We start from the raw sequence: 21,139 nt of genomic DNA, 5'->3' as shown, positions 1-21,139 counted from the left end.
GAAGACAGCTCCACCGGCGCTGGTTAGACAGAATTCTACAGAGTAGATCCAAACCTCATTTTTGGCCTGAATTGTTTGATGACAGCCTATCTGTAATATTTTCATTTTGCAGATATATCCACATTCATGATAGAATCACCACGGGATGCTATTTTCTAGTCTTTTAGTTTTCTTTATATTTTTTTTTTTTAACTGGAAAAGGAAAACTCATTTGGTTTTGCTGTTGTACAGGGAGGCTTTTAACTGGTGGTTGGGACTTTTTGGTGGTAGCTGTTATTTTTCTTCAATATGCAGAGAAATGTTTTTCTACCCAGGCATCTGTTTCAAGTTAGTACTTGACCTAGTAAAAAACTTCATTCATTACATGGACAAATTGCTGATATCCAAATATTTTATTTGATTAATTGACTGAAAGCAAACATTTTCTTCAAAATACTGCAGTTTTACTTTAAAAGGAGCACTACAAATTGTGAGTGGATTTTGAGTAATCAGAATGTTTAGTCAAGCAAAGTTTCCATACTTTTTATTAATATATTTATCACATGCATAGTTTAGCTTACAGAGACTCTCTATAATCATAATTTATGTAAATATGAATTTTATTTTCTGTAACACCTCTAAAGTAATCATTTATCTTGCTATTTGATGCTCTCTCCATTAGACACTTAATTTCCACTTTGTTTTTCAATAGGAGTTGTTGTGACTCCTTGAAGAGCATGAAATCTCTAAATTATGAAATCCAAGCACTCTGCTTTGAGCCCCTGATGCCGAGGAAACTATTTGAATACACAAAATTAGAAAAACATACACAGAATAGTTGTTTAAAATTCACAGCTGTCAACATGGAGTGTTTTGTGTGAGAGAAAGAATGTCGGGAAGGCTGAGTTCCCCAACTCTCCACAGATGGATTGGCTGTCCCTGCCTTCTCCCTGGGCATTGTCTGGAGGCTGCTGCAGGGATCCATTTGCATGGCAGCACAAAGCTCCTCTGTTGGAGTTCCTGCCCAGCACCTCCCCAGGCCTTCCCTTTAAAGGGGCCTTCCTGGCCACAGTGGCACAGTTTTTCCTGTGCTGCTCTTTAGGAACAGACAGAAATCTGGTGTTGTCAGAGGCTGCAGCACAGAGTGCAGGTCTCAGCTAGGATGAAGCTGCTGGAAGGTGTGGGGGGCTCTGACTTTAAAGAGTTATTGAAGATCATCTGTTTTGGAACAACAGTGGTTATTTATAAGAATAAAGTTATTGGGGGTATTAGGATTGCCAGCTTTTTATTTATGCTGTATGACATGACGGAAATGGTATCACAGAACATCAAGTATCAGAATATGTAATTTTGTATGCTAATTATAGCCTGAGCTTTCCCACCAACACTGAGGAAAATGTATTATTTATCATTTTATTCTACTTCAAAAGTCATAAAGCACCTTTAAAAACAAACAACTGAATAAACCTGATTACAAATGTCTCAGAGAATCTGATCTATTATAATTAAACTTTTAGGTGGAATTACAGTTATATTTTTTAAATAAATATTATCTTCTAATAATAATTATAGTCAATTTTTTTCTTCCTGCCTATTTCAGCAATATTCTGTGGCTTGTATAGCAATAAAGATTCTGCACAGAGTAAATCTAGGACACTGGAATTACGTTCTGCAAATCTTAGGGTAGAAATCTGTAGAGAAACTGAGCTCTGCCTTCTCTTTTTTTTTGCAGACACGCCAACTTCTGTTACAATAGCCAAAGGTTTGTCAGCATTTCCAAAGGGCTGTTTTCAGAGATTTACACCGTGCTGTAGGCTGAAACTTGGCAAACAGGTTTGCATGCCTGAAGGGATTTAGTGTTTAACATGTCTGAATATTAACATGATTAAGCAAAAATTGGATGACTTTATTAACCATAACTTGATTAAAGGGTGATTAGTCATTTTTATGTTTGAGAATAACAGCCTTCTGCATTTGGTACAGCAGAAAGGAGTTTTTGCTGCTCAAGGTTCTTTTGCTTTTGTTCAGAGCCCATTTAGTTTCTATCAGGGCATCCTGCAGCAGGGAGCAAAGCTTGAGCTCAGATTAAAACCTGACACAGGTATATTTTACACATATTACACCCCACCCACATGAAACCTATCCAAGGCATTTTTCATATTTTCAAGTCACAAGACTTGTCTAACATATATAAATTTTCTCAAAAAAGAAAAGTGTTTACATGAATGAAGTATTTTCCTCAGCTTGCAGATGCTTATCCAAATACACATAAACATCTTGAGCAGTGCAGCATTGAAGGCAGCTGAAGAAAGAGCCCAGGCTGTTGCATTGACCTCTGTATTGGGAAGGTCTTTCACTAAATAAAGTAAATTATATCTGGTACTGCAGTAACTGACATTACTAGTGAGGGTGCAGAAAAACAGACATGTTCTTGTGAAAAAGGTTTGGGTTTTTTATCTGACAGCAAATTTGATCCATTGTAATCATATTATATTTTGCTGAAGATACTTGTGGACTGCATGGCCCCTAGCTCAGTGATGGGAAGGGATGTTTTGCCATTAACTTCAAGAGCACCAATCATGTACTGCTTTTTTTTGTTTTCAGTGCCAGGAGACAGAGGTTAATAAAGATCTTCAGAGACATAGCAAAGCAACAGCAAGTCAATACAAAACTTGAAAGACACTTACTCCCTTAAAATATGAAGTAAAAACAGTGCAGTTAAAGCCCAGTGAAATTATTGTTTCAGTAGTTAAAACCAGACTAATTTAGAATCTCAATCTCAAGAAATAAACAATGAAGCTAAGTAATTTAATAAAAGTAACTGCTGAGAAAGACACTATTGATAAATTTTATCATTACATGTGCCATTGAATTTTAATTAGAATTTAGCTATCTTACATAGCAATTAACTCAAATGAGAATTCTACACAAACTGCTCTAGAAAAGGAGTGTTCATATATGCTAATGACTACTATGCGTGATTAAACATTGAGAAAATAAACTCCAAATGTATGCTAATAAATGGCAAAATTTACTGTGTAGAATTAATATCTAACAGAGGAATGGAGAGGTGTTTCAAAGCATGTGTGTATATTGTTTAAGTCAGCACATTAAATTTCAAAACTTCAGGCCCTGCAAATGATGCTGCTGCTCCTCACAGGAGCAGATCTGCTGGGATTATGGAGCTTCCTACACCAGCACCTTCTCACCTCACATCAGAAAGCTGAGCTCTCATGAAATTACTTCACCTTGGAAAATAATTTTATATTTCCCACTTAAACACTGAACATATTTAATCCTGTATATATTTAATCCACTGTTACAATTTTCCAAAAAAAGTATCTGGTATTATTCCTAAACCTTTGTTGTGTTTCAGATGGATTCTAAGAAATGTAAAGTAAGAACTAATTTATTCACATCCTGGTTTATTATTATAGGTGGCATTATCAGATTCTGATTAATTAAATGGTGATTACTTAGCCATGTTGGTCAAGAGCTGATACCAGACCTCATTTTTTGATTTGTGTATGGAGGTTTTTGTTTGCTGTAGGCTCCCACCAAGGATGTTAAAATGTGATGGGAGAGAGAATTGTACCCAAAAATCTGCTCAGCAATAACCAAATTCTACTCTGTTCCACAGGCAGAAAAAAAATTACTGTGCAGCTCTGTCATATATTTGCTTGAAGGAAGAGTTTTGTGAAGTGAAGCAAGGCTGGAATGACTGTTTTCTGATGTATGTTGGACAAGAAAAATTAATCTGTGCATGGTACTTGTTTTGGCTGTGCTTCAGAAGCCATCTCTTGTGATGTCACCTGTAAATAGCCAAGAACTTTGACATCGACTCTGTGTGAAGCTGTTTAAATAAGTGCCTCATTTATAGAATCCTGCTGCCTGCAAAATGGCTCCAATGGTGTTATCCCCACGCCTGAGGGGAAAGCTAAATAATGAAACCCCAAAGAGATCCTAAGTGGGGAGAAGGGGCACAGGAGGAAGGAGGAAAAGAAAGCTAATCTGTAGCAGTACAACCTCATCTTATCTCCTGATTGTATAGGACTCAATAGTTAGAAAAACAGCATAAAGCCAAAGAGACACAAAATCATTAAATAAATAGTTCCTGCTTGAAACTAAGCATGTGATTCTTTGTTGCTGGAGACCTTCAGTATTCTGAAAGCAATTGAAATGTTAGCTCTGGCTTTGTTAATTATTTGTGATGAGATTTTTATAGACTCTGAAGACCTAGAAAGACAATATTATGGCATACTGAGGCTCTGTGTAATGCTTGGATATCTAGTGTAGGTCAGGCTTCTGTCTGAATTACCTCTCCTTGATTAGTCTGCAAACCAGTGGTGCTGATCCAGGAATGTGTACAGTCATATTGAAGATGTTTTGAAAACAGCACAGCAGAAATTGCAGCTTACACATATTACAGTGCATGTTTTTGTGTGTGTGATCTTGCTCTTTTTTCTTGCCTGGCAAAGTATCCATTTGGAACCATTCTGCTCAGTTATTCACTCTGGTGCATCTGAAGGTGTGTACTCACCATTTCTCAGTTAATGTGCATATTTAAGTTGGTATTTATACTTGAAACCTGAGACAACTCAAAATGAATGGATTGAGAAATACAGGTACAGTGCTCTGTATTCATGGAATGGTTTAAGCTGATTTTTCTGCAAAACAGTCTCAAGGGTTGCTAGATTTGAAGGAATTTTTTCTAAAGAGATATTTATAAATACAGGATCTCCAAAGAGATATTTATAAATATATGTGCATATAAATTTTACTCCAAGGCCGGTGCCGTTGCTTTTGTTCGCAGTTGTGAAAATTCTCACTGTAGCTCATCTTCATTCATCCCAAGGAAGTTTTGGCCATAAACTCTGCTGTACAGATGTGATTACACAATCCTACTGTTAATGTGAAGGAAAAGAGTAATTGTGTGTGACTAAGAATAGGATATTTTTGATCCTGTATATTACAGCACTAACATTTACTTCCCTTAGCACCACCTTTATGTGCATTATTTAACAAAGTCCTAGTTCACTTAATTTGTTCAGTGAGTTTGGGGGAGGAAAGAAGTGGATCTTCCTGATTTTGTTGTACAAAGCTTCTGGTTAGATCAAGTCATACACTGGGATAGGTTTTTGCCCTAATATGGGCAGCTCACTTAAATTTGTACACTTTAAATAGATGTGTCCAAACCAGTGATTTACAGACATGATTAAATGCTAAACTATATTTTCTATAGAATAAATGAAGGTCCATGGAAATTTTGTTTGCATTTCTATTGTTTTTGATACAATTTCTGATTCTTTGTCAGTGATTTCCAATAAAGTCTTAGGGAGCCATACTAAATTCCTAAATGTGTCAAACAACTGCTTTTTTTGTTATTAAAAAATCGAATTTTTTGTTATTATTGAACACATTCTGCTGTTAGCTGTTGTCTTAGAATGTTATCCCTTCAGTTTTAATTTATGATATGCTAAGAAAGCGTTTATTTGCCCCAGTTTCCTTCATGAAGAACACAAAATGTTTCCCAGTGCAAGACCATAGCAGCCTGTTATCTAAAGTTTCATGCTCTGTAAGCAACAGAATTACCTGTGTGTACTTGCCAAGTAGCTTCAGAATGACAGGTTACAAGCATCAGGTCAAGTAGTCAAAATGTTACAGTGGATATTTGCTACAAATGTAAATATATCAAGTATCTCTAATTGTGTTGCTTGCAGTTAAAGTAACCCAATGCCATCTTATCTGGAGGTTATCGTCTGAACATTTTGAGTAAAGCTATAATAATATTTATTTTTGTTTTATGTGATGAACAAGTCTTAAAACTAAATCTGGTGAATTAAGAGTTGTATTTCTGAGGAGCTAACTACCACGACTTGACTGCTGTTGTAAAACTTTATTAGGCAATACATCTGACCTCAAATTGGAAATTTGTGTTGGAACCAGTTTAGGGAATCATTATAGCTCTGTTGTTAATTTTATATTTGTCTAATAAAACACAGCAGGAAGTACATGACATGTGCTAAAGCAACTGATGGTAGCAGCAAGTCCTGATTTTAACTACTGTTTCCTACCACATACAGGCACAGGATAGGAGAAAAATAAATAGAACTTAGTAAGAGAGGTTTCTATTTTTTTTTGCTAGCAAATTGCTATTCAATACTTTGTGGCTAATTCCAGGGAGGCGGTTAATATTGTTATTACCAAATATATATTTGAAATAAAAAATGTGCATCATCATAATTTTAAAGATGGGATGGATATATTGTGTCATTTTCCAGACTGTATTAGGAGCACTATTCAATTCTTAATGATGTCACCTGACCAGACTTTATTATGGGGAATGAGCATGTTAAAAATGGGGTAAAGGAAGACAAAGTGTGTAGTGTAGTGTAGTGTAGTGCAGAAGTGACAGAATCTGAAGAGGAAGATTTGAAGGCTGAATATCATCAAATTAAGTGTGCCATGCCAAAACACAGCAAACTGGTAAATCATACTGGAAATCTAGTAATATAGGTTTGTTAATTATGGTATGTGGAGAGAGGACTTCTATAAACCCAGAATAAGACATACAGCATCAGTATTTAAAAACAGGAGAGGAATAAAAGGGATTTGAGAAACTGCAGGATTTTGAGTCAGATCTCAGTAGTAAACCAATTTTTTTAAGAATTGTAAAGAAAACATAGTTGAAGGCATTGAATTAAATGCAAACAAGGAAGTGTGAGTTTATTCATGGTAGAGAAAGCCAACTTAACCTTTTTTTTTTTTTTTTTTTGGTGAAGCAACTGGTGTTTCTATTTCCTTTCATACACAAAGGAAATGTATTGGATCTAATAGCTTTGTAATTTATTAAAGCATAGCATGTTGTCCCTTGAGTAGCATGGAGTGAAACTGGTGAGGATGAAAATTGGTACAGGCTTTGTAAGGTGAGCAAAGGGTAGGTTAATGATGGATGTGCAGAACATCACCCCAGCACCGAAGCTCTCCAGCCACACGATGACTGGAATGGGAGGAAATAACACTGTGCAGGGTGTATTTGTTCCTGTGCTGCACACACACCAAAGCTCTCCCCAACACTGGCCTGAAGTGGGTGTTTTTGTTTTGGGCTTTCTGCTCTTTCTTGGCTTGATCTTGGGAGGCTTCAGCCTGCTCCAAGCTGGGACAAGTTGGTTTCAGTGAAGTGTTTCTTCCACAGAATTTTGTAACCTCCACCCAATTCATCCTTGTATTTTCTCTCAAACTGTCAGTATTGACTACATTTGCCCTTTTCTTCAGAATAGTGTTCATCCCTGCTCAGTTAGAGCAGTGAACCATGATTTTTCCCTTTTGTGTGTGTTAAAAAATAGGTACTATGCATTAGTGATCTCTGGTTATGGCTCATCCTGAGCCATCCCTACATCAGTTCTTGTCCAGGTTATCATCACTTTCATTTTAACAGCCCTTTGGCTCTTGTGGCAAGAATGCTGTTTGGCTGCCATATTGATCACTAGAAAGAACCTCTCCATTCACACATTCACAGTTTGCTGCCTGCTTTCTCTGCATTTCCGCTTTGTGCATGCTCAGCAGTCCTAAATACCAAGGCTGTCTTCATTCATTACCTCCTTCCTTCAGTCATTCATTCTTGCAGACCCAGAAGTGTAACTGGAGGTGCCAAGCCATGCTGGATATGTTCTTCATAGAACCTCAGTCTATTTGAAATTACTAATTTTTTATCAAGTGAATCAATGCACAGACTTGGCAGTAGAAGAAAGGTGGACTCTATTCTCACTTCAGCCTTTCTGAGGTCAGCAGGCAATATTAGCAGGGCTTGTCTAATTTATGTTATTTACTAGAAGGCTTTCTTGTCCTTGTTGCTGTTGAGAAAATCGAGACACACACACACAGACATATTAAATTAAGAATGTTTGAAAGAATGCTTCTATAAATATTTCTATTTTGCTATTTTTTGAGATTTTTGACTCATTTCTTTTTCATTTGTTCAGATTTAATTCTATTTTTAAAGAGCTTGGTCTTTACACAAAGAAAAAAAAAGAAAGGGAGGAGGGAGAAGTGTTCATTGACATACTAAGTGAAAAACCTCAAGAAAAATTACAGTAAATTAAAATTTATTTCCCAAGGGACAGAACATATTTCAGTGGGATGAAGGAAGAAACTAATAGACTTTCTATGAACAGCCATTTTTATTTAAAGAATAAGCTTTCAGGCAAATATAATTCTGCAGCCTCCTGAGGGTAGCCTTTTTTCTTGTTAGGAATAATACCAATTAAAAAGTGCACAATTAAAAGCACTGAAAGTTTGTCAGTGTACATTTTCCATGGAGCTGTGCTTTCTATTATGCTGTTGCTTGCTTAACATGCTTTGTGGTGCTGGTTTGAGCAGGAGCTGCATCTGTGCTGCCAGTCTGCAGACAGTAATTAGTTAATGCTGCCAAACATAAATGAATTGTGTCTGCTAATCAAAAACACTTCCTAACAAATCAAACCTTTTGGGGGTATTTTACAATTTTCAAAATATAAAATATGACATTCTGGGTTTTTCTCACCTGTTGCTTTCTCCTGAGTATCTGTTTTGGAGGGGGTGGAGGGTTTGGTTTTTTTTGTTTAAGTCCAGATCATATCCATGATCCTGCACAGCACACTCAGACCAATAACACAACTGAGAAGGCTGCAGAGGATGTGTGAGAGTGAGCAGGCAAATTAAGACAACTTACAATGACTGTGATTCCAAAGAAGATGTAGAAGGAAATATTATGCCCAGGAAAGGGTTTGCAGGTTTGCTTGTTCATCATGGACTGAAGACAATTAGGGTTTTTTTTTCCAGCCATTATACTTTCCTCCTCAGCTTTTACTGACACTGTTTTATAGGTCCTGTCTGTCTTCAGCTCAGCTCAGCTCTGTTCAGCATGGTTTGGCTGCCACCTTATCCCCTTCAGCCTCTTATCCTGCTCCATAGTTTATAGTTACTTTTGATCCCTCATGCTTTTTGAGTTGACAGCAGCCATATTGATATTAGATGGGTATTTCTTAATCCACCCTAAGATCCATATCTGTTGTATTTCTTGGACCTAATAAAGGGCTCTGTGCTTGAAAATCAGGGTTTCATTTAGTGTACAGGTAATTATATGAAATTTTACTTTAGTATTTAATTCTCTTATTAAAGCTCCTTCCATTTTTCAAAGTAAAGCTACTTGGTCTGATTTATGATGGCAGAGTCAAATTGTGGGGGCAAAAAAAAGAGACATTTTTGTTCATTCTAACCAAATGGTTCTCAATCACTGAAAACTTCAGTTGCATTAACACTGAGGGTACCATTATTTTTCATAGATCTCCTTGAAAATCCATTTCTCGCACACACATACACACAAAAGATGATTTCAACAGTTACAGGTTTAGAAAGTTGTATGAAAATACTCCATAGCTAATCTTGACAGTTCCAAGCTGGAGAAAAGCCAGGGCCCCAGAACAAGGCACAGCGAGTGCATTTGTAATAGAATCCAGAAATCAATACACATGACCAGATTTTCCAGTCCACCACACTTATTTTGCAAAGCCAGCAGAGGTCTGGATGGGAGCATTCCCCATGTCAGGGAGACTCTGATGGCCAGGAGCTGTTGATGATGGCATAGCTGACTCACATGCCAGTTGTCTTAGCTCCTCACAGGGGAGTGAGGGATGGCAGCAGGAGAGGAAAAGCTCTTGTGTCTTGTTTAACTGGAGATGTGCCCCCCAGGAAGGGGGAGTGATGGAAAAGCAGTGTCTGTATGAGGAAGATTCACAGAAAGCCTGAGCTCCTCAGAAAGCTTTGTGGGGTGGTTGCTAACATTCCTCCATGCTGGAATAACCCATGTGGATTTTTGCTGCCATGTTGCTTTCCAAAGCTGGCACATTTTGTCAGTAAAATCTGCTGACTTTTCAGCCCAGCTGGAAGAGCTGCAAGAGGGTTGTTGTGCATGCACTGACATGGTGTTGTGTGAATTTGGGGAACATTGGACTTGACAGACTCGTGAGGGTCAAGTGCTCACATAGGCTGGGATCTGCTTTTCAGACCCACCAAAGTCTGCAAGGTCCCTGTGCTGTCTCCCCTCCTTGCTCATTTGCTGCCTAAAGGTCTTGGGGAATGTTCTGTTGAAGGTAGATTTTTCATGAAAGAGGAGAGATTTTATGCAATGACAAAGAGTTTGGGAAAAACACTGCTGCAGAATGTAGCCCTTCTTTTTCATTTACTTGTCTAGACAGCCAGGATGCTTTGCTTTGGACAGTGCAGTTTTGATGGATTTTAATCCCCAAGCTATTTTTGATTCCTGGTCACATTTATGACATATACAGTCAGCTTTTTTTTCTTCTTCGAGATGCTGGCATCCACAGACTTGAATGGGTGTAGGAAAGATAAATGGCTAAGGGAAAAGGAAATTAGCCTGAATGTTCTTAGAGCAGGAGCAAGGAGACTGTATAAAGGCAGACTGTGTGACAGAGATAAAAACTAAATGAAAATTAAGGCTCAAGAGGAGGCTTGGCTGATGGGGGGAAGGAAGTCCAAATATTTTCAGATAATACCCAAAAGATGAAATGTAAAAATTGCTCCATTAAATCCCATTTCCCCCTTACTTTGATATTTTAATTTCCCATTTCACTTTCTTTCATAATTTCCTTCTACCATTCCAATGCTGCTCACTCTGTAGTGAAAACCTACAGTTGCAAATCATTTTCCCAGAGACCCATCCTTTAGCCTAGTAATATTTGGTGTCTGTCCAGTTAGATTTTGATACCTATCAGAATACAGAGCTGGAAGAAGGGTTCACTTCCCTTTCTAAGATTGTAGCTGAAAGTTCAGATGTGGGCAGTCAAAACAGTGAGAAGAATGTGTTCCTTAGAAATAAAATGGCAAAAGCCAGGATGTCCAAAACCCACACATACTTTACATCGTCCTGCAGCACTTAAGTATCTCTACAAACAGCTTCAGTTGTTTAATGATTTCCATTTTGTTGCAAGTTTCTTATGCATAATGATAATTTGTCCACTCAGATTTATGTTATTGCAGGCTTCAGTCCAGCAAAGCACTTAAGCACTCGATTAACTTTAAGCACATAAGTAGTACCATTGCTGGATTGGGGCCATAATAGAGGAAAAGAATGTTTCAGGAGAAATTGCACTTTTCAGGGGGTAGGTGGGTGTGTTTTTTGTTTTGTTTAAAGTGTCAACAGCACAGTTTATTTAGCTGCCTTTTAGACAGTAATCTTATTAGTAAAATTGGCAGGATTAAGAGGCTATTAAACAAAATCTGTGTGTTTTCACATCAGTTAAAGCTGTACTGTATTCCCTTGGAATACAACAAATCTGTCGTGCAATAACTGGATTTTAATGTAACCACATCACTTAAGATTGCATTAAAATACATTTATTAAATAATTTGGCTGCTCTAGACTGGTGGGTTGGAAGTTGAAAGTGCAGAGAGGCTTTTCTGACTTTGAAAGAGTATTTTGTAAGATTTCTTGCAGTTTTCCTTCATCAATCAAAATGCATTTGTTTACCAAGGAACATGTAGTCAATGTTAATTTTATGGACATTCTGCTGGGTCCAGAACGAAGCCATCTGTCCCCAAAGGTGGCTGGGGTGAGCAGTCTGTCCATCATGTTGCTGTACTCCAGACGGTGAGGACAATGGACATTGTCAGAGTTTGGCTGCTTTGTTTTCTTATTGCAGAAAACTCACCACAGCAGTTCTGTCCCCCTATTTCCTGCATCTTTTTACTTTCAGTTATGCATTTTTACCATGAAAAAGCCTGTAATCAATAAGATTAATTTTATTTGTATGTGGAAGTGTGCTCTTAATGAAAAAAAGAACTTTGTTGAAACCAAACAACAGAGTGTTAAAACTAAGAATAATAAAGTCTTCTCTGTCTCCTTAAAAATAAGTGAAATCCAATCTCCCCAAGGACGAAGGAGTGTCTCTAACTATGTCATATACTTATTTGATAGAAAGGTTTCTGGTACTAATAGAATAAATAACCTGTTTGCTAAGAATTCAATTGTATTAACATTTCTGGCAGTGATTTCCTTTTCATGTTTGTTAAAATACAAAGCTTTATATAGGTGTTGCTATGTTTGTACTAGAGATTCACTTACTCTGACAGCTGATGTATTTGTAATTGTGGTAGAATACTGGCTTCAGTGCTCGGCCCTGCTCCTTTGATATAAGCAGGTGACTCCTAACATTTATTGATGGTTTGGGGGATGGTTTGATGGAAAAAGTTGAATCATTGCAAAGTAATTCCTCAGGTCTTCTGAAGTTTATTATTGACTGCTTTGATCTTTGTTCTGCAGATGTAGGAATAACATTGCCTACAATCTGTAGGTGTTCTCTACGCTTCTTCAACTAATTGTTTTGTGCATCTGACAAGATGCAAATTTACCCAGATCTGTCTACAAAGAGGCTTCTCTTCTGGCTGCTCTTTTCTGTAGAGAGTAAAAAAAAAATGCTATTTTTACCTACTTCTAAAAATTGATCCTGAGTGTGTCTTTTGACATGCCTGCCTGCCTTTACTGCTCCCAGACATCATCAGCTACCTGCCTGTGCTGCAGCTTCCATCCTGCATGGAATCCCACATCCTGCATGTGGGACTGAGCCAGGAAGGAGGACAGCTCAAGGTGGAAAAGAGCATTCCAAAGTGGGGAATTCCCCTGGCTGTATGGCAAACATGGAGTGTCACACACTGATAATGCATTTCTTACACAGTGATTTACAGGCTGGTGGGCACAGCCTTGTGATTACATAGACACACTCACTCTACCTTTTAAACCAGACAAACCTGGGCATCAGCAGCAGAGAGCTGCAGGGGCCTGGAAGCAGGGGAAACACACAGGTGATCAGCTTGAGGTGAGTTCTGCAATACAATAACCCTTATCTAAGCTACTTTATTTTAGAAAGTACCCATATCCCAACAGTAGACTATGCAATTGATGAATTTTGAAATCTAAGGACATTGGGAGCTTCTTCCTTACATATGGACTTTAGAGGTAAATAGCTTCTCAGCCTCCTCAGGTATCATTTTACCTTTTTATAGGCTGCTCCTCATGCTCTAATACATTTATATAACTCTTATTTGTGAGGAGAATGCTTCTGAATCCTCAGGAGAATCAGAACATCTCATCACTTTTTCATCCAAATTTAATTTAATTGTGTTGCTCAGGTTTTTTTTGGTGTTGGATCCTTTTCAGCAATCCTCTCTCTTAACAAAGCTGAATTTTCACTCAAATGTGATGTGAAAAATGCTTGAATAAGGAGTACTATGAAGATTCAGTTCTCATCCTTCTAAGTCGTTAATAGTTATTAACTTGATTTCCAAAAGTGCTGAGCACCTAAAGCTCTTAGAAGAGATTAGCACAGGAACTGCTGATACTAAATTCCTCCTCTGGAGAGTACACACTCCCTCAAAGTCATTGAGAGGGGCTGGGCACAGGAAAACCACTTCCACTCTACACTCCTCTTCCAAATTGCTCAGTGGCAGGAGGAAGAGAGACAGAAGGACTGACGAGAGAACAGGTGTGATTTCTTGCACACTGGGAAATCTGCAGAGGGGCTGTCACTCAGGCAGGGTGACTCTGATATCACTGATGGCACTGCATGGTTCCCTGCACACCAGAACCTGGTGGCTCCTCATCCATGGTATTCATGGTAGATCACAGCACAGATCAATTCTTAGGGGTTAGGACGCATCTGTTCCTTTAAAAATAGTAAATATCAATCCCTAATGTGACACGGAGAAGAAACATTCCAGAAAGTTTTTGAATGTGTAGCATTTGGTATTGGTACATTCTCCATTAAATATAAATTTCAAAACTACTGGGTTTGGATGTGTCATAATGGTTATTGCTGCTTTTAGCCTGTAGATGTTTATTAGAGTTGAGAACTCTTTTCTGGAAGTCTGACAATATGACAAGACTGGTACTTCTGGCATCCTGACTCTGGTGAAATAAATGAACAAAACTCACTTTGGTTTTGTTTAGATCACAAAATTCATGTTGAATTCAGAAGTGGCAGAAATTTAGTGCATACCACAGGCTAGCTAAAATAGAAAAGCCAACCTCTTTTTGTTTATTTAACTAGAAATTCCATGCTGGATTTCCCTCCTTTTTTGTTGCTTGTTATACTTTCATTAATAATAAATTGGACCCATAAATAACTACACCCCAGGTTAGGTTAATTTCTAAATGATTTTAACATAGCTTTAATCAGAAATTTAGTTTTCAGAAGCTTGTTATAATGTAAAATATGCTTACCTAAATAAACATGAACATATGTACTCATATGTATGTCTGTGCATATATATGTGTGCATAAAAGTATATAATGAACCTAGATATTAGGGTTTTTTCTTAGAAAAGAATGTCACAATATATTTAAGGTGCAGTAATGTATTACTTTTTTCATTGCTTTAAAAAGCCTTGAATTCTTATAGAATATGGTTTAGTGGGTCAAACATGCCCTTTCCTCTCATTTATCAGCCTTTTGATCTTGTGTCAGGTCTAAATGTTGGCATGCTCAGGCCATAACAGTGTGCTGCAAGTTCACAAAAAGGCATAGTTATATCTTTAAAAACTTATGGGCATCCTGGTGCTACATCCCAGCATAGCTTAGCAGATGTGGTATTGAGTTCCCCCAAGTCTTCACTACCCCTTTGTCTATTATTTTTTTTATAGTTTTGTTCTGCATTCCTTCCACTCAACCTCAAGTGGATGGAAGCCTGTTAGTTTATTACTTACATATGTCTGCACCCTTTTACCTCAGCAGGGAAAGACAAAATATCGAGGAGGACTGTAGGTTTGGGATGGTCAACTAATCCTTCCCCACCTTGAACTAATCGCCAGGCTGATGTGTTATTGTGCTGAGCTCTGTTCTTCAGTGCATTGCCAGTGGGGTTTCAATTTGTAGAAGCATAAACAGATACTAAAGTAAAAAGAATGGTGCAGTGATTTGTTAGCAGAGTTCAGATCAAATTATCACAGTGGTCCCCTGCTGACAGTCCTAACAATTACCTCCTTTTTCTTGGTCTTTCAAATGTTTTCTGTTTCACTTAGGTCTTGGTAAATAGTGTGATTCTCACTGTGCTTTATTTATTTACCTACAAAAGGAAAAGAAACTGAAACTTCAGCTTTCATTCAAATGTCTGTATATCTGTATATTTTGTCCTAAATTAGATGTATTAATAACTTTTTGTTTTCTTTTTTTAAAAAATAAGTATATAGGCAAGGTAACTAAAGATGGCTTCAGCTTTCTAGTGCATACCTGCTTTTATAACATTTTCTACATCTACAGCTTTGATCATGGCAGTGCAGATCTTCTTGAAATTTGAAAACTCTTGAGAAGACCAGCTAGTAATTTAGTAGGAAATTAATAGAATGTTGTATTAAGCCACTATTAATAGTTTAAAGCACTTGATTCATATTTTGAAATCAAACTGGGTGCATGTCAGTAGACATTATTCCTTTTTTGCAGAATATTGGCAGTTGATATTCTTTAAAAGTTGTCTAGAATTAACTTAAACATTTGTTTCCACCCTTTTTTTTTTCTCTTTCCTATTTTCAACTCTTGACTTTCACTCTTGCAGAGTTACATTTGTCTGCTTCTTACGATTCTAGTGGGACTGATTTATCATCATTTGCTAACATATCTGTCTCAAAATCTGAGCTTTGATCAGCTTGTATTTTATAACTTACATCTGTTCTATGTTTAACCTTTTGTAATGCTGTTTCTCAAAAATATTATCTACTTTAACAAAAGAATCATGTTTGTCTAAGCATTTTGTTAAACCTACCAAAAGGGAAAAAAATCCTACATACCTGTATATTGTGTTGCAGTTTTTGTTACTGTTTCATAGTCTCTTTTTCATTAAATCTATAAATCTGTCACATTAACTTTTCCCCGTGGTTAGTGCTGAATTATAAACTTCACCTTCCTGTTCCTTCTCTACCTCTTTTTTTCCCACAATTCCAGCTTGTGCTTCGCAGCACCAGCAGCATCGCTGCTCTGGCCTGTTTGCTGCTGATCCAGCTCCAGCTTATAAAAAAGTAAATGTGGTGATTAAAAGTACTCCCACAGCGGGCTGCAGGGGACAGCAGGAAGCTTCTTGGTTTTCAATAAAATGACTAAAACTAAAAATTCCATCTGGGACTAACTGACATTAATCCTCCCGCCACGATGAGTCCTTGCAGTGAGATAGATGAATAGTGGGTTTGGTGAAGCACAGAGACACATCTGCATGTTCTGTTGGTAACTAATCTGTCTTCAAGAAAGGAGGTTTCATTTAAAAGGACTTACCTCCAGACTGGCTCTGTCTTGGGGCACACTGGGTAATACTGGGACAAGAGAGAGAGAAGAGTGAAGAAGAATTTAGAAAGTTGTCAGCTGTTCCCCAGCTTCTAAATAAATGAACCTTGCCTAGCACTGAGCAGGCTACTAAAAACTACTAAAACTGATGAAATAATGAAATAATTTTTCCCTTGGGATTTTTTTTGTCATCCTCTGACATAAGGAGGAAAGTCAGCTCTGCTCTGCCTGACTTCTGATGGAAGCACAGCCCTTGTGCAAGGGCCATCAGCAAGGTGACACTGCCTGAGGCCTCAGGGAGAAACGCTCTTGGTGCCAGAGCACCCTCTGACTTGCTCTGTGCACTAAAGTGGCCATACCAGTTGCCTGAAAATAGCCTCAGCCCTTCTCCAGCAGCTAAGAAGCTTTTGAAGGCCTTCTGGCTAAGTCCACAGCCACAGTATAGTAAATGCACAAACAGCTTGATCCTGACTCTATTGGTGTCTGGATGAATCTGGCCTGAGGGCCCAATCAGAGAAGAAATACCCACAGAAATCTAAGTAATTCCAACTCACATGTCTTTCCAAAGCAGTAGACAATTTTAATACAAATGGAAATTTTATTGGTATATGGGCTAAACTCAGTCTTGGCATAAATGGATTCAGGGGGGCTATACTTGCTTGTAGGAGAGCAAATTTTGGCTTCAGGAGGGAAGATATAAAGCACTGAGAAGCTATATATTTTGAGCCAGCAAGGACATTACAAAAGGCAGAAGGATAACTGGTATGACATCACTTCCTTCTAAAATATTATAAACTATGGAAAAAGATTAGTTACTTTTGCTGCAAATAGCTTGGAAAACTTGGGCAGGTATGTTGAATGTATTGAGAGGATCAGTGACAACAAATACACCTGTGTAGTGATTAATCAGAAACAAAAGCCAAAGCATGGCCTGTCAGAAAGTAGCATATATAGAATAACCAGTGTATTTGGAGTATGTTTGGATAAGAGGAAAAAAAAAATAGGATGACGGTCAATAACAGGAGCAGTTAATGAATGAAAGGCAGTAGTAGAGCTGGAATTGAATAATAACATTTACTGCTCTTTGTCATTTGAGCCACTTCTCAAGAAAGGCACGCAGCACTGCCCCTGCTTGTAAGTAGGGAGATGAAGTGGCAAACCCAGGAACTGGATTTATTTTTTCTGGAATCCTTCCAGTACTGTAAATATAAGAATAAAGAGATGGCAGTTGACTATTCTGCTGTACCCAAATTCCCCTGCTATAAGGCTGCTTAGAAGATATTAATCCTATTTCATTGTTTTTTATCCTGGGAACTTGCAAGATTCTGTTTTGCATGATTTAATCTCAGAAATCATCCACTCTTGCCAAAATGTTAAAATTGTACTGGGAAATTCTTCTATGGAGTTCCTGTTTACTTTACCATTCTTTCTAAGAAGATGTAAACATTGAGATAATTATACCAGACAGGACAGGAACACTGTTTTCCATTCTCAAATTGGCATTTAAAGGTGTTGAACATTTTACCTTATCTCTAGTTAAATTGCCTGGGTTAATTAATTTTTTGTTTTGAATGTGCACCAGCTACAGGCATACCAGAACCACATGTTCCTCAACAACAACCACAGCTGACTTGTGGTTTGCATGTTGATTTTTAATTTGGTAGCATACCTTCATATACAACTCTTTTGAAGAAGGCAATAGAGAAATACTGGCTAAAAGTTACAGAATATATCTTTTGCTGAAAGGAGCTCACAAGACATTAATCTTTGGAAAATGCAGAAGCCTATTAAAGATAAAAAACATAAACAAGTGTAAGGCACTTCTTAAAGTCTTTGACAAAGGTCTCAGGTGTAGAGGGGTTAAAGCGATATCTTGTTCCTCTAAATATTTCGACAGACAGACTTTTGATTGCATTATCTATTAAAAAAATTGCTTTGAACCTTCCGCCAATGCAGACCACTTGTGCTTTCTCAAACTAACAAAGGTTCGGTCAACAGATAAGAATTTCTGACCGTGGAAGGGCAGCTGCTTTCCTTTCATCTTTCTCCTGGTGTGTATATGAAATGTTTGCTTAGCCTGGCCCTGCTATCATGAGGACTTTTTTTTTCCTTAATCCTTCCTCTAATTTGAATCCTACACCCAGTCTGCAAATAAGACATGAAGAAAATTTAGATTTCAGCAGTGCAGGGTAATGCTGCTGGATGCTGAGTACTTCAGCCCCAGTTCAGCACAATACCTAGTCTTATCTGACTATACATTTGCTTATCTGTAAGCCTAAACTTAAGCATATGATTAAATGCTCTGATTGATTAGGACTAATGATCCTTGCTGAAGTACTAAGTCCTGTGAGAGAAGTTTATTTTACAGGCAATTTTGCTGTTGTTTTTCTTCTATTGTTACTTCTCACCAGAGGAGGTAATTAAAGAAGTGTTTATTTAAAGTGCACCAGAGCAATTTCTGTAATTTTTTTATCTGATTCTTAAAAATTCACTTGTGACCAGCCTTGTGTTTATTAGTCTTTTATTACATATTTTTCTTCAAAAGCAAACACGATCTCTAGAAATTGTGCCAATGATATCAAGGTATGTCTCTTCCTTCTCAAGAAGCCTAATCCATGTGCAACGTTAATGAGAAAAATATTAAGACAAAATGCGTAAAATTGCTTTCTAGAAAGGTTCAATCTATATGTAAATGTAAGGTTGAATACAAGAGAACTGGCTAAGAGTTTCCTGGAGGAAAGATGGTATTCACATGGACTGGATCATTACAAATGTATGCTTTCAAATGCTGCCTACTTTAACATTATATGGCTTCCTAATGAGAAAAAAAATTGTGTTTTGTTTTGCTTCCTTCTTGCCTCTTTCAGCCTGTCTCACAGTTTTCATTTTAGCCAGCTAGGCCTGGTGGAGTGAGTAGTGTCATTAAATCGGGAAGTCTGAGTTGTTGATTTTTGTGTGACACCTGGAAAGGAAGAGTGTAAGGCAGTAACAGGTCACCTCATAGTTTACAAGATTTTGACTTCCAAAGATGTTTAATAAGGATCACTTGTCATGCCATATTGCTTGAAACAGTGTGGAAATCAAAGCTCTAAGGATATGTTGGAGCAGGGAAAAAGCTGTCTTTCCTGGATGTTGCCTTCACAAGCGAGTTTCCTCAGCAGACTGGGCAGGAGACTATCAAATTCTTCTGTCTGTGCCTTGCAATGACAGTGCACTGTCTGGTGCCTTGAGCAACAATTCCTGCATACCCAGTTCTGTAGCATCAGACTAGCAGACAGTAATGAAGGATAACAGCTTCTCACGTTTTATCCACACGGAGAGGGAATTCCTCTGGAAGGATTTGTTATGAGCAAAGTGTCTCACTGTCTTGCCTGTGTCATCCTGACCACCACAGTAAAGCTTACAAAGAAAGGAATGGAGGGAGTTTGGAGACATGTGAAGGACAAGGCAGCAGTCAAACCTTACATTTTCTGAGGGCTGGCCGGGATCTATTTTCCCTCACAGGATTCCATTAAATTTTCTTAGCATTAAACTGCAAGTATTTTAAGCTACTGCCTTCTGGAAGAGGAGCCATGTGCTTTTATGACACTCAAACTTTGATCCTAAGTTGCTGTAAAGCTCCAGTTCAGCAAAATACTTGTGTGTGCTTGATTTTAAATACATGAATACTTACAGTGACAGAATGGCCAAGAGCACTACGAAGTCTACTTTGCTTCACAGCTAAGCCAGTATGTAACTTATGAGTAGGTTGTATTATCAGTCTGGGTATTTCTATACAACCCTGCCTTGGAAATGCCTTCCCTGGAACCGGTGGGATTTAAGTGCATACTTAATTTAGGAAGAGCAGGGGAAAGAATGAATATGCTTGATTTATATGCAGTTTATCTTCTGGTGGCCTAAATAACTTCTCACATCCTTATTAAAATTTTTAGGCTGTTTAAATGTTTTTCCTTTCCAAGACTTTTCTGGAAACACTCTGTTGTTTCTTTCATAAAGACATTCTGCTGTGCCTTTCAGATTTTTTTAACATCTATGCAATTAATGAATAATGGCTGAGGTCCTCTTTCTTCATCTTTTATTGACTGAGGAATTTTTGTGCATCTTGTGTGAAAACACTCATCTGTTTCTACATGTTTTTGCTCCAGTGTCTTGCACATAAAAGTCTATCTGTGCTTATCTCCCAGATTTTTGTAAATAATGAAATCTGAGCTAGTTCTTTCAATATTGAAAATTTGTATTATTCAAAGACAAAATCACTAGCTGGGAGTTCAGAGGGAATGCAGGTCATCTTGTGCTGCTGACTCTGGCATCTGTGGATAACCATCTCTGTGACAGATTGGCCTGGATTTTTTCACAGGGGTAAATTTTGAATAACAGTCTTGATCTGGTACCAGTAGAACCAACAAGAGCTTGGTAATTCACTTCAGACCATGAAGAATCATGAACAACTGGAAAAAAAAATTAGAAAACCCAAATGTTTTAGAATTAAGTCTCCAGACAACAAAATTATTTCACTGGGTTTTGTTGTGTTGTTGTGGGGGTGTTTGTTTGTTTGTGGTATTTTTTGGTTTTTTTTTTTAATTATCCTTTGGTACCACTAAGTTTTCTCTGTAAGGAATATAAAATATCTGCCATGGCTTTCTTCACTTATTTTCCTTAACAGTGAATTTTTCATAGGAAAAATTAATGGTTTTGTGTTGGATTTATCTGTTATCAAGGCTACTGTTGATGATATAGCATAGCTGCTGTCTGCCATGTAAGGGATTCGGCTGTTTATGTGTCAACAGCAACTGTAAGCCCTGTAGCCTGATTTCCTATATTACACAGGTCAAAGAACTT

The sequence above is a fragment of the Cyanistes caeruleus genome, chromosome 12, assembly GCF_971803275.1.
Source record: "Cyanistes caeruleus chromosome 12, bCyaCae1.hap1.1, whole genome shotgun sequence".
Lineage (NCBI taxonomy): Eukaryota > Metazoa > Chordata > Aves > Passeriformes > Paridae > Cyanistes > Cyanistes caeruleus.
Note: the sequence above shows the minus strand (reverse complement) of the source record.